This window comes from Ambystoma mexicanum, chromosome 6p, assembly GCF_040938575.1.
Source record: "Ambystoma mexicanum isolate Mex_15411 chromosome 6p, UKY_AmexF1_1, whole genome shotgun sequence".
NCBI classification, from domain to species: Eukaryota; Metazoa; Chordata; class Amphibia; order Caudata; family Ambystomatidae; genus Ambystoma; species Ambystoma mexicanum.
Window position 1 is genome coordinate 673,180,352 of NC_090935.1, and position 17,814 is coordinate 673,198,165.

The window sequence follows — 17,814 nt, forward strand, 5'->3', positions numbered from 1 at the left end:
GGCACCATACGGCGAGGGGAGGCAACCATCACTGCTTACCCCGACTACACTCTACAAGTGCAGCGCAGTCGGATGAACTTTGGGGCGGTCAAAAGGCGCCTGCGGACGGCCGGTTTCAAGTATATGTTACTCTACCCAGCCAAACTTAAGGTCTTCTCCAAGGCTAAGACGCTGTTTTTCGACACCCCTGAGGAGGCCATGGAATGGCTCGATGCGCAGAACTGCCCTCAGGAGCCTGATGAGCAGATGGCGGACGGAGCAGGGAGAGTTAAGTGAAACAGTGGGCCCGGCGGACTTTGAACATTTGGACTGGAATATAGTCTTTGCTACTTTGTGATGGGGATGCACTTTTTAACTGTTTCGAACATGGTACGCGAGCGCGGATATAAATGTGTAGGGGGCATCCGAAGGCCGTTTTATTCGTACCCCAGTGTGTGGTTAGGTTAGTCACTGTGTGAGGTGTGACACCCTGTCGGGTTCTCTACACGGGCTTCCGAAGAGAACCGAACACGGGGATGCCTGAGATCCAGGGATGGAGCTGGGCAGTTGGTTGGGTTAGGGGGGTGGGGGGTGTTAGTTGTTATGTGAGCCTGGGGAAGAAACTGAGAAGGGATGTAGTCGGGACTGGGGGGAGGCGATCAGACCAGAGGGGGAAGTGGGAGCTACGGATAAATCATGGGAGACCTTAAGGTATTAACATGGAATGTTAGAGGGTTGAATAGCTACCTGAAGCGTAATAAGGTCATGCTGTATTTGAAGAGGCAGAGGATAGACGTGGCCTTGTTACAGGAGACGCATTTGACACGGGATAAACTTGAAATGGTGCGGAGAAAATGGAGGGGGACAGTGGTTGGATCCACATTCTCTGCGTATGCCAGGGGTGTGCTGGTTTGGGTTGCACCACATGTCCCGTTCAAGCTCTTGGGGGAGGTTGTGGAGTCGGACGGGCGGCTGGCCATGGTTCGGGGGATTGTGGAAGGTAGAGTTGTCTGTATCATAAACACTTATGCGCCCAACCAGGACACAGCGACTTACTTTAAGACACTGTGCGCGAGACTCGGTGAAGGGATGGGGAGCACAGTAATCTGGGGTGGAGACTTTAATTGTGTGCTTAACCCCAGGGAGGACAGGTCGGATGACAAAATGGTTAGGCCCAGCCCAGCGGCCAAGGTGTTGCAGTCGCTGCTAACGGATCTAGGCCTGGTAGACGTGTGGAGAGCGAGACACCCGGGTGGGAGGCAGTATTCGCACTATTCGGCTCCGCACCAACTGCACACGAGGCTCGACTACTTTTTTGCCACTCCAGACATTCTTACGGAGTGTGAACAGATTGACTATAGGGCGAGGGTCCTCTCGGACCACTCGCCCCTAATCATGCATTGGCGGCTGCGCCCCCCACGTGCACGGATTCCAACATGGCGCCTTCGGGCGGAAGCGCTACGGGATCCGGTATTCAAGGAGGATATGAGGGAGGAGATAGTCGCGTACTTTGAGTCGAACACAGGGAGTGTCAAGTCGGCTGGTACTTTGTGGGAGGCTTTTAAGGTGGTGATGAGGGGAGCTGCTATTGCGAAGTCCAAGGGATTAATGGGTGGAATCCTGACCGACCTGCGAGAGGCCGAGATCGAGCTGGAAAAAGAATTGGAGAAAGGTGGGACCGATATGGAAGTAGTTACTGAGCTGCAGCAGCGGTGCTCTGGGCATTGGGACAGACTTTGTAACCTGAATTATACGAAGTACATTGAGAGGTTGCATGCGGGTGGGGACAAGACAGGCAGGCTCCTCGCTTGGCTATATAAGAGCGAAACCCCTAGGGCTCCGATCCGATCGGTCATCACCGAAGGGGGTGCGGAGATCGATACGCAAGAAGGGGTAAATGGGGCATTTGCAGAATACTACCAAACATTGTATGAAGATCGGGAAGAGGGGAGCCGCGAGGAGATAGATGAAGTACTCGGGGATATAGGCCTGCCCAGAATCAGCGATGAGGAGCGAGAGGAGATGGATGCTCCGATCACTCTGGAAGAGCTCAGAGAGATAGTGCGACAACTGCCCACTTGCAAGGCCCCGGGGGCGGACGGGTTCCCCAGCGAGTTTTATAAGGCGTATGGGGAGGAGGTACTCCCACCCATGCTGGACATGTTTAATGAGGCGTTTGAGCTGGGACAGCTACCAGAATCACTCAGGGAAGCGGTCATAGTGCCACTCCCCAAGCACAATACACCGGGACACGGTTGCGGCTCCTATCGACCCTTGTCGATGCTGAACCAGGACAGCAAGATCCTAACAGCTGTCTTGGCGGCTAGAATGAGGAGAGTGATAGGCAAGCTGATTCACCCTGACCAGACGGGCTATGTCCCGGACAGGAACATTACCCACAACCATAGACGCCTACACAGAGTGGTCGAATGGGGATGTAGCAGAGACGGCGAAATGGTGATAGTGGCGCTGGATGCGGTCAAGGCGTTCGACTCTGTTCGTTGGCCGTGGCTGTTGGCGGCACTGGATCACTTCGGAATGGGGCCAGGGTACAGGAGGTGGGCCGAATTGTTATATAGCGCGCCTCTAGCCAGAGTTCGTACGGGGGCAGTAGTGTCGGATAGGTGGCAGTTAGGTAGAGGCACCAGGCAGGGATGTCCTTGGTCCCCAATGTTGTACATCCTGGCCCTTGAGCCCTTGGCAATTTACCTCCGGCAACAGTATGACCCGGTGGGCATAGAGGTGGGGGGGAAGAGCCATCTGATATCCCTGTATGCCGACGATATGCTGTTGTACCTCCAATACCCTGAAGAGAACTTGCAATATGTCTTGGAGGTGATGGAGAGGTTTGCTTGGCTTTCTGGCATAGCGGTCAACCCTCGGAAATCCACTCTGTTCCCGCTGGGCGGCTATGTGGGGATACCGGCTGAGAGGTTGCCAGTATTGCGAATCCCATGGGCGACAGGCACCTTTCGGTACCTTGGCATAGACGTGTACCACACGTCCGGGGAGGAACACAGGCACAATACTGAATTGGCAGTGGGGAGGATCGAGAAGTGCATGAGGTTTTGGGAGAAACTACCCTTAGCGATGATGGGCCGGGGTGCTATGCTTAAGATGGTCGTGCTACCTAGGCTGCTGCATTATTTCAATAACATTCCATACATGATACCCAAGGGGTTTTTTGCTAGACTACATAGGGTATGTAGAGATTTCTTATGGCAGGGCACGCGTAACAGGGTCGCATTGTGGAAATTGCAGAAGGCTTATGAGAAAGGCGGCGTGAGGCTGCCGAACTTTGAGGCCTACTACGTGGCAGCGCAGCTGCAGTACGTGGCCAAGTGGCTTTCGGACGACGAAACCCCGGAACATAGACTGTTGGGTATGGACTGCTCCCCCTTCTACCTGCGAGAGATTATTTGGGTATCCAGCACATGGATGAGGGGGCGTCCTAAGATGCTAGCTTTGGGCAGGAACATGTGGCGAAGAGCCTGCCGGATGATGGGGGATCCCCTGCCGTGCATGCCGCAGCTGCCGCTGGTGGCCCTGGCAAGGGAAGACGGACAGCTTAGGGCCATCCTGCGAACATACTGGGAGTCAGTGGGGCTGGTCACTTTGGGTGACATTTGGCAGGATGGGGCCTTGGCGGAGTTCGCAGATCTAGAGGCGGGGCTGCATGCGGGGCAATACATGACGTTCCACAGAGTGGTCAGGGAGGTCCGGAGCACTTGGCCCGAGACCGTATTGGCTGACGAGCCGGATGCGACGCTGGAGATTATGTATGACGCATCCGAGGGCGGGCATGAGGTCTCCAGGCTGTACGAGATGCTGATGGCAAAGGTTGGGAAGGATTTGGGGTACCTGAGGTTGGAATGGGAAACAGAGATGGGGGCCCCGATGGCGGATGGGCAGTGGGAGCGCGCCCTGGGGTACCACAAAAAAGTATCGAGGAATGCCAGGTTTAAACAGATACAACTATATATCACGCATAGGGCATACATGACCCCCCTGAGAATTTCCAGATTTCGAGACGCTGGGCGCCAGGCGTGTCCCAAGTGTAACACAGAGAACGCTGATATGATTCACATGTTCTGGGCCTGCCCTGTGATTGCAACCTACTGGAGTGAAGTGGCGCAGAGGCTGGCAGGGAGGGGCATTGCACTTAAGATAGATTCGGCCTGGGCCTGTTTGCTTGGAGGGTATCCCAGGGCGCGCAAGCTTCGGCACGTGGAGAAGCTTAAAGATTTGGCTTATGTACTTGCCAAACGCAGAATAGCCATGGGATGGAAGGATTGTCAGAGGCCACGGGTGGAGGTATGGTGGCGTGACCTCCAGAAATGGGCTGCCGCCGAGACGACAGCATGGTGGGAGGCCAGCAGGGCGGGAGGGGAGGAAGAGGTGAGCTCCCTCACGGCATGGAAGGTGCTATTGGCTGAACTGTTTAGTACGGGGTCGACCTCGGCTGGATCTGAGAGCGACGGAACCCCACCACACGGAACGGACAATGATGGTGGACACCCTACAGGCTCATAGGGGGGAGGGAAGGGGATTGTTAAGTTAATTTTGTTCTGTTTTTTCTTTCTTTTCTTTTTCATATCTGTTGTTTGGCCTTTGTTGTGGCTTGATGTGTTCTATTTATGTTCTGTTGCACTGTGTGGTTGGTATAAAATAAAATACATTTTAAAAAAAAAAAAAATATGAGTGTAGCACAGTGAGTATCTGGGAAGGTTTGTTGCCATAGCATGTGTTTAGATATAACGAACAACACGAGGTGCCTTAACTAGTTGTTAGGGTGAGAAGAAAGAGGCAATAAGGACATAAGGGTATAGCAGTGAGTCTAGCTGGGTATGCAGTTAAAATCCAAAGAGGCCATCTAGAAATGTAGGTAACAGAGTTTACCTTGGTGTGCAGGTAGGAAACATGGCTATCTAGATATATAGTTACCCTGAGGAGTAGTTGTCAGAGTGTATTCTGGTTTCTCACGCCTCTTTGTCTTCACTTGGGAAGCTGAAACCTTAGCCTGATCACACTGTTTGTGGGGGGTGGGAGAGGAGCAGTGTTTCACAAAATGACCCTCTGTACCACAAGCTTCTGCAAAACATTACAATCTCCCATTTTTAAGAAAAAGGCACTAAAGCAACATCGTTTTAAGGGAACTAGTCTGATACATGGTGGGTGTTGAGCAAGCTGTAAAGATGAGCATAGCGTACTGCTGCAGAGTGGTTAGAAGGCTCCAAAAACGAGCAGTGGAAAGATAGTGTCTTAAATGATCGTATGATTAAAGCTGTGCGATAGTGAGTGCAAGAAATAGAAGGCAAATTAAAATGAAGGACAGGCTCAAGCAGGGAAGGAACAAACGTGAGCATTGTACACCCATGGGCCCATATGTGTCCCCATCAGACATTATCATTAGCGCGGTAAAGTGCAGCAAAACAAAATCTCCATGAACATGTTTAAACCATTCAATGCTCTGGAAATAGTTGTAACTAGCCACAATGTTGATCCGTCATAATAATAACAATTTAGCATTTATATAGTGCTATGAACCCTCGGGCATCTGAGCGCTGCTTACGGTGTGTGGTGGTGCTCATTTTTCGACCTCAGAAGGATGAAAAGCTGAGTTTGGCTCTGCCGGGATTCGAACCTGCGTTGGCAGGCTCTGCGCGGATGTCAAAGCGAGCGCTTAACTCGTGCTATCGGTGCGGACGTATTTTTCATGGCTCTGCCCAGATGTCCTGATCTACTTTGTGCTGAGTTTGAAAAATGGCCCCCGGTTTTGTTTTGGAAAGTCTGGTCACCCTACTTGGGGGAGGAATAAGGTCAAAGGGGGTTCTTTCATTTCATGGCCAGATTGCAGGTATATGCGCCCCGAAAACAAAAGTGAGCAGCTGGCTGCCATTCATTCCCATATTAATTTCACCAAGTCAAGCCGGGATGCTGCCAATTTCGCAGTATTATAAAATGAGAGGGGTCTCCTTGTCGCTGGAAGCTGACATAACGCAAGTATTTCTTTTTGCCGTGCACTTTGGCTGGGGACCGAGTAACTGCAGGAAACGAGGATGACGGTGCTCAGGAAGAAAGCTAATGAACTCTCCTCCCCCAAATGCCATTAGGAGACTTCCTGAGTACACGAAAAGCTCTCATTAGCCCTAGGGATGATGGTGCTTCTGCAAGCAACACGAACTGTCTGCATAAACATGCGCTTCCACAAGCCACTAACCCAGTCCCTACCCACTGGGGTCCGAGGGCTACATTATAGGCAGCTAGGAAAACTAATTTAACTTGGTACACAGTCTTCTACATTCATCGAAATCGTGACAGTTTGTAAATTGGCCAACAGGCACGTTTCAGCCGATTGTTTGAAAGTGGTGGGTGGGTGGACGGAATTATTTCCGGAAACGCGGTTTCAGTGTAAGACTTTTTATTTACATTTTTACTACGTTTGCAAATGCATAGTAACCCGTTTGGTGGAGAACGCATTTGCTTTCTTAAGTTAATTTTTTGACGCTCAGAAACCCATGACTTGCATAAAACTGAAGGAATTGTATATTTTCTACGTGCGGTTTGTGAATTTTAATAATACAGACGCATTGTGAAGGCAGAAACGTCTACCCAAGATATTTCCTGCTTACTCAGTTTATACTAAAACAGTGCAGCTCATTTTTGCTTAGCATCTTTAGCTTTGCTGACTGGAGCTGCATCCACCATTACCATTCCTGTGAACAAAACAGTCTGTCTGAGTCAATCACCCATTGAAAAAGGAACAAGTTAGCATAGGTATCTTTCATGGATTCACATGCTCATATTCCATGTTGTCAAGCTCGGTAAGATTAAAAACAGTTTAGCTTTTAAAGTAAAAATTGTTTGATGCTTATACATTGGTGAAAAACAGTTAGGTAAGTAGCTGCGCTAGAAAACAAGAATAAGCATACGGTTCGGGTACCTGCTGAATAGATATTTATTCTAGGTTGCAAATTGAAAAGTAGGTGCTATGAAGCAGTCCTATTTAGAGCCAACATAGACCTGGCGGTAGCACGTGCATATGTTTCACCCTTCATGGGGCTTTGTCAAGGCATTGCATTATACATCAGATGCTTTGTTCATACTGTTTCATTTGTTCGTGACAGATATCAATCCACTATGTATGTTACAATCGTATCAGGTTATGGATTGTCAGTTCGGTACATATCATAGCAATTGAAGTGTGCAATCATGCGGTTGTTTTACACAGGGTTAGTACAAAACGATTTCACTCAAGGGGTGCATTCATGGAATCATTTAGCATAAAATTAGGTTCCAATGTTATCTGTCGAGCTATGGAGGAGGGAAGCAAAGGGGGGAAAAAAGATAAGATAAACCGAAGAGTTAGAGAAGCATGGGAATAGACCGTATGAATATACTAGTTAGTCTTTCCCTTCATTAGGTGCCTGGTTGCGGTGGATCATTTAGTATTCTAGTGTGGCATGTCATATTGTGACAGGTCATTATTGGATCTGTGCATCTTAGTGACTTATGTCCATATGTGAAGACCAGGTGGCGTTGTAATGGTTTATATATAGCGTGGCTGGCATTTTAGGCGTGCCCCATGTGCAGTGCAGAGATATTGTGCCTAGAATTATTTAAAATAGCCAGGTGCCCTGTGCAGGATTGCTGTGTGGAACATCTCGAAGTGGTATCATATAGCTAATGTTTGTCTGTGTGTTGTCTGACCGCCACATTTGTACATCAAGATATTATTATATATAGTTATCCCGGCTGGTTCTGGGAAAAGACAAATGGAACAAAGTTCTGGTTAGTGTTCCAAGTTAGATAGCTTTAGGGTGCTGATTGAGGTTCTTAGGAGAAGTAAACCAATGACCTTGTGTAAACTGAGTAAGCTGCACAACTGTTCAATTATGTTACCTTAACATAGGATGGACTTTTGAAGAATACAAACCTTTTGGACTATTGATTTTGGCCAAGCCTTTTGACTTTTTGGTATTATCCTATGGTAGCAGAAAGGCTAAGAACTTCTTAATAATAAGACCAGAGGGAGCAACATAAGTTACTCACACCTTTCCATAGTTGACCAAATAAATGTGAGTGGTTAATTCTACCTTTTCTTAATGAGGGTCTCTCTCGTCTCCCATCCGACGCCTTAAATTCCCAACCCCTAACTCCACATACCCATAAACATGCATATGTAATTGGGCAATATCGATCAAAACTGCATGAACAAAGTTCAGACTAAGTTTTTTAAAACACGTATTACGGGGGAGCTCGCTACCAAGATTGCTGCTGCTTCTTGAGCTCTGTGTGGTGGTGATGGGAGGAGGTGGTCACTTGTCACATTAATCCGGTGTGCGACTGATTTGGCAGTGGATCCTGAAGCTGCAGGATACAGGGACACCGTCATCCAACTTTCGATCGGGTGCAACACTTGAAAGCCTGCTTGGTGGAGACGCGGCAGTCAAAGCGGAGCAGGCATGAAAGCGCTGCGTTGGAACGACTGCAGCATGCGGGCTACTGCGGGCGTAGTGCGGCCCTGGCTGGGTGCGCTGGAGAGGGGAAGTGGTGCCAGTGATGGCACAGATGTGACAGCAGCCTGATGTATAGGGGAGAAGCCGTGCTGCGGCATAGAGCATAACCTCAGTGGCATGCTGGAAGCGCCCCTGTGAAGTCAGGGGTGCCGGCTGTGCTGCGTATCGAGCAACTGAGGTCGGGCCTTTGCATTTTGGCTTGCCGCAACCTGGGAGGAGCACACCTAGTTTGGCGCGTGATGCTGGAGCGGGTTTGTCCGCCGTTCTGTTGGTGATAGTGCGGAGCGAGATGCATCTGCTGCTGGTAAACACATGATACCCTGCTGGTTCCTGTGCTGGCCCGAGTCTGGCATGGGGCCTAGATGTGTTGGAGGTGGAGGTGAAGGCAACTGCTACACTTTTAGTGCAGCTGGACTGGTGCTGCTTGGTGTTGGCATGCAGGGGAAAGCTGGGACTTCAAGATACACAGAGGATCGCTGTGGTATGCCACTACCACAAATATCCTTGGCCTGCGCCAGACATCTTTAAAATTGCTCCCTGCAGGCCTGCCGTGTTAGGGAAATCCCTTATTCCCTTGGTGTGCCATGTCATGATTTTTCTTTGGGTTGATGGATTGACTGTTTATTTTCTTGAGTTATGTGGGCACTGTCAAAAAATGTATTTAGCCATTTTTCACTGACATCCTGTCCATGGTATCGACAACACAGTGCTACAGAAATACCTACATGCTTTACTTCCAGGCACGGGGAGGACTTGATTGACAAGAAAAACGTTCCTGCTTCATTAAATTTGCGTGATTGACCTCCCACCTACATTGCTTTACCTACCACAACATTCAGAGCCTTGAGGTCTACATCTATGTTCTTATTTCAACTAAAGAGGCGATGTTGATGGCCTTTTGGCCATTCAGCAGTTAAGTACCAAATGTGATTGCTGAGATAAGCCGGACACGGTTCATATGGTACTTATTGTACATGACTTCATCTTTATATTCACCTATCAATCCTTGCTTGGTCCTGTCTCCCCTGGTGTACCACCTCTCCTGTTTGTCTTTAAGCTGTCGCCACCACTAAATACCAATTGCCGTGAGGTTGTTTGCACCACCCCTCTAGAACTCCAGTACCTGCAGCCCTACCTCCCTTTGTGACTCCCCACTCTTTTGGATTTCTAGACTTAGCCATGGGCTCTGAGCTTTCCAGAACACCACTTACTCCAGCAATAGGGACAAATCACTTCTTCATGTTTTGAACGTATGGGGCATTCAGCTGTAAATATTTAAAAGAGTGGAATTTTCCAGGTTCAAAAGGAGTTTCAGTGGCCATTGGAAGGGTCGTTTCAGGTGGACCACCTTGTTGTCTTGCGCAAGGCTTTTGAACTAAGAGTGTAAAAGATGTCTGTTGGTCATTGGTCAGCTTATTTCGCCTGGTACAGTGTCTACAGACAGATTGCGCGACAGTCAAACCAGATCACTTAAGAACTCTCATGCTAAGTTAGGGAAAGAATTGGAGAAGTACAGGCATTGCTCAAAGGCCGTCCGGCCAAAAAGTAAACACTCGCAAAACAGGCCTATACCCAAGTGTTTCTGTATACACTTAAAAATTCCCTTCCAGAAGCACCCACAGAGTCACCTGTAGACCTTTTTTGCACTACCACCGTGCTAGTCTCCCCTGAGGGCACGCACACCTCCTTTTCCGCCACCACCCGCCACCTCCACCTGCCACACCTCTGCCAACTGTCACATTACCACAACTGCCCACACCATAGCAAGCTGCCAAACCAGCTAACCCCCCACCACTCTCCCCTGCCTCCCACATCCCTGCCTGGACCCCCAGCCGCCTCATCTTCCTCTCCTGCCACAACCTCATCTTCCTCGACCTGCCCCGCCTCCACTTCTGCCACCAGTGGCCTCTACTTACACGCCACCCTGGACGCGCTACCAGAAAAGTAGGTTCCCACCTCAATCTACATCCACTCCCCTGCCTAACTCGGTCCTACATACATATGTCTGACTCAACCTGCCGGAAATATATAGAGGACTTGCAGGCACTATCCGACTTCTATACGTTTATCTCCAGGCCAGGACAATTTACCAGGCAAGATATTCAATTGTCACATTCATTAATGTCTGAACAACCCTTGCTGCACACTGTGGATGCCTGAACATCCTCCGCTCCATCCACCCTTATGCCAATGCACACCTTCCCTCAGGCGAATACTGAAGCGGAACCTATGAGGATTCACACTCCCTGGAGCTCCACTGACTTAACAATTCCCCATATTGCCTGACAACCACCACTGCTTTCATGGAACATTCAGACCCAGTGATTGCCTGTTCTGATCCCGTCATTGCGGACCTTAAGAAAACTCCTACAGGCGGTGCTCAAAGACACTCTATACAAAAACAAACTATGGACAAACTGCATTGACCTGACACACTAGCGGAAGGTGAAGCTATTACTGCTAATATTGCCGCTCTTACCACCCTCATCAAAGTAAAATACCCTATGACTGCATACCTAGACTGGCTGACTGTTTTTACCAATTTTGTTTGACTGGTCTACTTCCATAAATATCTGACAATCTGCTTCAGGGGGCGGGGAGGGGTCTCAAGCTGAATCTATTGAAAATGCACAACAAGCAGCTCAAGATTTCTATGACAAACAAACGCCAGGAGCAAGATGGGTCTACCCGCCTCAGGGCTGTGCAGATACAGCAGACTCACCAGAACAAGAAAAGAAAGTGTCTCTGGGGGCCAGAGACGCCCGGGTATCTCACCAGCCCTATGCGCAAACAGAATCCTCTGCCGCCTTCTCACCAGGGACACCAGCCACAACAGATTTTTGCACACCCATTTTGCCTGCCCAGCAACAGCTGCCGGGGAAACCTTTCTGACGGTATTGCAATGTCCTACGAAACCTTACAGACCACGGCAATATGGTCCCACTACTACTCGCAATTATTTAATTCCTCCTAACAGTTCTATTTTGCTACCCTACACCCACACCACCTGACCACCTCTTCCTCCTGATGAGGGCTACCAGGACATTCAGATCTCCTATTATCCACAATGACATTGCCAGAGGGACCCTGCCGTGCTGTCTGCTGCTTTACTACTACTCGACTACTTGACACCGGTGCCAGGCGCTCCACGCTATGAGCTGCTGGATTTCTAAATGTGGATGTCAAAATACTGGAGTAACAGGGGATGCCAGGAATATCCAATTACTGTGACCTGGCCTGGGAAGGATCAGCACAAAAATAACGTAAAAGGTCAGAGTAATAAAGTGTTCCGGTGGCTACTGCTGGTGTAGTTACAAACACCTACAAACTAATACTAAATTATGAGTACATATAACAACCAACAGGTACAAGCGTCTGTCATATAACAATTCTTATGAGGTGAAACAATTCAATTCAACACACTAGACGCTCAATCACTTAAGTATTTGTTCTTTATTAATCATTTATTAAAGGAATCACTAGAAAAAGTCACAATTTAATAAAAACAAACTCCTACATACGTATCAACAGTATTTCATGTGGAACAGTCCCTACAATTCATTACGGGACTGATCTGATACATAATTCTCATCCATAAATCACATCCGACCACACTACAACCATAGGAAATTGTCAATGTTGTTGGCTTATCTGGCACCACTATCCCACACCCGGTATCACCTGAAGTATCTGTTTCCATTGGTCCCATCACTGAACACCACACCTTTCTGTTAAGCTCTTGCTTACCTACTAATGTTATGTTATGTTATGTTACTTGGCATTTATATAGCGCTCTACATATCATTAGTATGACCTCAAAGCGCTGGTAGGTTGAACGCCCTCGGGAACCGTAGTTCTGGTCAGTAGAGAGAGATAGTGCCGTAAGGTCTGTGGGTGCACCAGATATGTGTGCAGCTGATGTAATTGCCGATTGGTAGCTGCATCCTAGCATTAGGTGTGGTGCTGAAGATATCAGTTAGATGTGTGCAGTCTGGTGGGTGGACACACAGACTGGGCTCTGCCTGCGTTAGGCCTGAAGGACGCATATGTGAGCAATTAGCCGGAATGTGCTCGGCTAGCTGCGTTTTATAGGGTGATGAGGTGTTCGTGGGGTCGTGTTCGTATGTGGACAGCTAGGCCGAATTAGTCAGGTGTATAGCTGTGTTCTAGTTCAGTGATGGTGTATAGTAGAGAGTAAGCATAGTGATGTGATATGATCGTTATATTTAAAGTGCCCGAGACCAGGCATGTGAACAGGATGGCAGGGATCAGAGCGACACAAACACAGAGACAGGGGGCTGGGCTTACAGTGACAGGAGGGGGATACAGATATAAAGCAACAGCATCGGGAACAGGAAAGCAGGGTACACAGTGATACACGTGTGGGGCATGTCAACATTTACATTCGCATTTCATCCGCTCTTTCCATTCCGTCCGCTCTTTTCATTCCGTCCGCTCCATCCATTCCGTCCACTCCACCCATTCCGTCCACTCCACCCATTCCATTCCGTCCACTCCACCTATTCCACTGCGTCCACTCCGTCTAGTTCATCCATTCCCTATGCTCTATTGGTTCTATCCGCTCCGTCCGCTTCATCCGCTCCACTCATCCACTCCATCCGCTCCCTATGTTCCATCTGCTCCCTCCATTTAATTTATTCCAGCCTTTCCAACTGTTCAATGGACCCATACACTCCGTCCATTCTGTCTATCATCTAATCACTCCACCCAGTTTATCCACTCTGTCCATTCCATATACTCCATCCACTTCACTACCCCATCCATTTCGTCCACTCCTTTCTACCCATTCCACCCGCTCTGCTCACTACATCTGCTGTCCATTTTCTGTACATATCTTCTAAGCATTTTGCATGCCATACATTTGATCCACTTCCCCCATATGCATCCCCACTTGCCCCATATGCATCCATCCACTCCATCCATGTCATCTATCTCTTCTATCTGTCTGTCTTTTTCGAAGGGATTGTGTCCTCCGATGTATTCCTTATCTTTGATAGATCATCTTCCAGTTTGCTGGCCTCGGAATTTTTTTTCAGTAGAGGGCGCTGCGCGTCGATGTCCCTCGAGCCCATGTCCCTCGACGGCCTCCGTATTGGCGCTGATGTCACTACGCGTATAAATAGACTCGCGCAGCCTCCGTTGCTCAGTTCCGTTCTTCCGCGCTTCGTGGGGCCTCGGAATATCGTTGCTCAGTTCTTCAGTCAAATATATCGATATATTCCTCGTGAATACCGACTCGTACTTGATGGCTTCCTCACCCGAACTGACGACTCCACGGTCCGGCTTCAAAAAATGTCGAGACTGTGGAAAGAAAATGTCGTTGACGGATCCTCAAAGGATCTGATTGTGGTGCCTGGGAATCGTGCACCATTGTTCGGAGTGCGAGGACTGCATGTCCATGACGGCGAAAGCCTTGAAGGAGCGTAAGGGGAAGCTCGAGAGAGGTAAGGCAGTTAAAACTTCTTCGAAAGTTTCCTCAGCGGAGTCGAGACATTCGTCTCCTTGCCATCATAAAAGACATTCTCGTTCTAGATCTTGAAGTAGTTCCCATCACTCTTCGAGATCTAAGCATTCAAAAAAAAGACGTCGAAGACCCCCTTCCTCATCTTCATCTTCTTCCGTTTCCCCAAAAAGGGTCTCCTGTCCCACAAAACATAGCTCTCAGGCTGAGTGGGAGGAATTCAGGAAAAGGATGCTAAGCGTCTTTGAGAAAGCGGCCTCGACCCCTTCGAAGACTGCTGAGGGTGATACCCTGGGTAAAAGACCCGAAAAATCAAAAAGCCGCGAGTCGCAGTACCCGGCGAAAGAAGCCACTCGAGAGCATCACGAACCTTCGAGTAAAGGCAAAGTTGCGTCTTCGACGCTGTCGTCGAGGATCCCTTTGACACATAGATCGGCGTCGTCGACGCCGTTATCGAAGGGTTCTTCGACGCACAGGACAGTCGAGTCGACGCCGTCTTCGACGTCGACAAAGGACAAACCCACAGCCACCTCACAGCCAGTGGCCATACCCAGAGCCTCGAGCACGAGAATGTCGTCGACAACCTCGAGTAGAATCGCGATACTCTCGAGTTCATCGAGGCCTCTACCACCTTTCTCGACGCCTTTTTCGATGGCTTCAAAGCCTTTAACGTCTGTGTCAACGACGTTTTCTCAGCCAATCATGACAAATCTGGCTCCTTCTGCTCTGGAAATGAGATTTATACCATTTTCAAGACCTGAACACTCCAGGTCGTATCTTCTATTTATGAAGAAGGGGAGGATTCAGATCAGGAAAGGCCTTTTGAGTTGCAGGGATCTGCAACTCCTGCACTAGAGGAATTTACCTCTGAGGAAGTTAGGTTGAAAGACCTCCATGAAACCCTACAGGAAGCAAGTGGGTTGGAAACTTCCCCAGAAGTGGAATTTGCCACACCAGACCCAGGGGAACATGCTGAAACCCCTTATAGAACCTTGAGGGCAATGATAATAGAGTTTATGGGATGGTCCACACCTGCACCTGCTTTTCAGCAAGACAACCTCACAGACATCTTGGTCAAAGGTCCACAGGAGGATCCTGTAGTGCCATTTCATGCGGCATTACAAAGGAGAATATTGGCAAACTAGGAAACACCTGAGGTTATCCCAGCAGCTAACAAGAAACTATCAGCTAAATATCGGGTGTCTTCTACTGACCCTGAATATTTATCCAAACACCTAACTCCGGAGAGTCTGGTTGTTCAGGCAGCTACTTCAGCAGGCAGTAAATCAGTTTACCCTACTGTTCCACAGGACAGGGATGATAAGAGATATGACTATGGCCAAAAAAGTATTTTCTGCATGTAGCATGGCGTTGAAATCCATCAATGCTACTTGTACGCTCGCAAGGTTCAGCCACACACTTTGGGAGTGTGCTTCATCAGCGGCTTACTGCCTCCTGGAGGGAGAAGAAAGGGAAGCGTTTCTCAACATCATTAAGGATGGTAAGGACGCAATGTGCGAATCCCTTCAGACTGGCATCGATTCTGCTGACACTATCAGCAGGGCCATGGCAGCAAGTACAACAACCAGGAGATTTGCTTGGTTGCGAAAGTCTGGTTTCGCTCCAGATGTGCAAAGCAGACTCTTGAATATGCCCTTTGACGGCTCTTCTTTGTTTGGTAAGAAGGCGGACGATAGTTTAGAAAAACTACAAACATCAAAGGCAGCAGCAAAATCCTTAGGAGCTGCAATCCGTCAGACACCATATCGCCCCTCATGAACCTCTTGGAGAGGTAAGTCCTTTCGCTTCTATTCCGCATTCGGAAAGGGCAGACGACAGCCGGTTCAAAGGGGTCAGAAGAAATTCACCCGAGGTGGACGGGGTAAAAACACAAAAGCCGCAGCAGCAGCAGGTGCCTCTTTACCCTCGGCATCTGCATCAGCCGCCTCCAAACCGCTCTGAGGACTCTCTTTACAAAACACCAGTAGGGGGCAGGTTAACTCAACATCTGACGGAATGGCAGGCTATTACATCATATGCTTGGGCATTGGAGACAGTTGCCCAAGGTTACTGCCTGCCTTTTCTACGCATCCCTCAGAGTCATCCACCGGGGAACAGCTCTCTGAGAGTTCCGGATTCGCTCCTCTTGCAGGAAATTGTAGACCTGCTAGAGAAAGGTGCCACAGAAACGGTACCTGTAGCGGAGAGGAACAAGGGCTGGTACTCCCCCTACTTTCTCATACCGAAGAAAGACGGAGGACTGAGACCTATCTTGGACTTACTAGAATTGAACAAGTTCCTCAGGAAGGACAAGTTCAAGATGGTAACTCTCTCTCAGATCCTTCAGGCCCTCCAGCTCCAGGACTGGCTGGTATCTCTGGACCTCCAGGATGCTCATTTCCATGTGCCAATCCATCTCAAACACAAGAAATACCTGAGGTTCGCAATTGGCGGCTCTCATTATCAATTTTGAGATCTGCCATTTGGGCTGACCTCCCCCCTGAGGGTCTTCACCAAGCTAATGTCGGTAGTGGCGGCAAGTCTAAGGAGGGAAGGGATCCACGTCTACCCCTACCTGGACGATTGGCTGGTCAGAGCTGTATCTTCAGAACAAGCTCAGATCCAGCTAGATTATGTCTGCCACTTCCTTCACAAACTGGGCTTCTCCCTCAATTTAAAGAAGTCACAGATGATACCATTACAGAGACTCCAGTTCAGTGGAGCGATCCTGGACACTTCCCTGGGAAAAGCCTCGCCACCAGAGGTGAGGGCTCAAGATATTCTGCAGAGGGTCACCAAGTTTCAAAATGCCCAACGTCTCCCAGCCTTCGACTTTTTGAGGTTGCTAGGCCTCATGGCATCCTGCATCTTCCTTGTGCCAGAGGCTCGCCTGAGAATGAGATCTCTTCAGTGGGCACTGAGGACTCAGTGGTCGCAATTCTCAGGGAGAATGACAGACCTCCTTCAGATTCAAGGTGGCTCGAGACCTTCAGTGGTGGGCCTGCCAGAAAAACATCTTGAAGAGGGAACTGTTTTGGCAACCATGGCCGGAGATAACAGTAGTCACAGATGCCTCACTCACGGGGTGGGAGCCCATATCAACGACTTGACCATCAGCGGTCGTTGGTCTCCATCGGAGTCCAGACTACATATCAACCTGTTAGAGCTGAGAGCAATCAGACTAGCGCTGAAAGCTTTTCTGCCATCTGTACAGGGGAAAAATGTCCTGATAATGACGGACAACACAGTGGCCATGCACTACCTCAACAAAAGAGGAGGCGTAGGATCACTACCACTGTGCAGAAAGGCAATGCAGCTCTGGTTTTGGGCAATCCAAGAAGGAATCTCTCTATCGGCAGTCCACCTTGCTGGAGAGAAGAACTTGACGGCAGACACTCTGAGCAGGCAGGACACAGTCTCCCGCGGGTGAACTAGCTCAGGAAGTCCTTCAGGAGATCTTCGCCCTTTGGGGAACCCCTCAAGTGGATCTGTTTGCCACCAGTTCCAACAGAAAGTGCGATCTGTTTTGTTCAAGGGAATTTCCCCCGAGAGGAGCTCTAGGGGACGCGTTTGTAGTGGACTGGGAGTTTCCACTCCTGTATGCGTTTCCACCAGTCCCTGTCATTCCTCAAATGATCAGGAGGTTGAGAAGATTCCGGAGAACCATGATCCTAATGGCCCCAGACTGGGTCAGGAGAACGTGGTACCCAGACCTTCTGGACATGTCCATCTGCCCTCCAATTCGTCTTCCACTCAAGGAGAATCATCTCTCACAGAAGGGAGGTCAGGTTCTCCATCCAGACATCAGAACCCTCAACCTTCACGCCTGGCTTC

General features: G+C 49.2%; 1 protein-coding gene across 9 annotated transcripts in view; it reads right to left on the minus strand.

Moving 5' to 3' along the window:
- Positions 1-17,814, minus strand: part of SSBP2 (single stranded DNA binding protein 2) — a 1,952,970-nt gene that overhangs the window by 844,716 nt on the left and 1,090,440 nt on the right. Inside the window, exon 1 of one of the 9 annotated variants that reach the window (XM_069627568.1) lies at positions 5,527-5,545. The exons of the other annotated variants lie outside the window; for them this stretch is intronic. The gene's annotated coding sequence lies outside the window, so the exon portion shown is untranslated. Of the gene's footprint in view, positions 1-5,526; positions 5,546-17,814 lie in introns of those variants that run through there. 9 annotated transcript variants of the gene reach the window in all.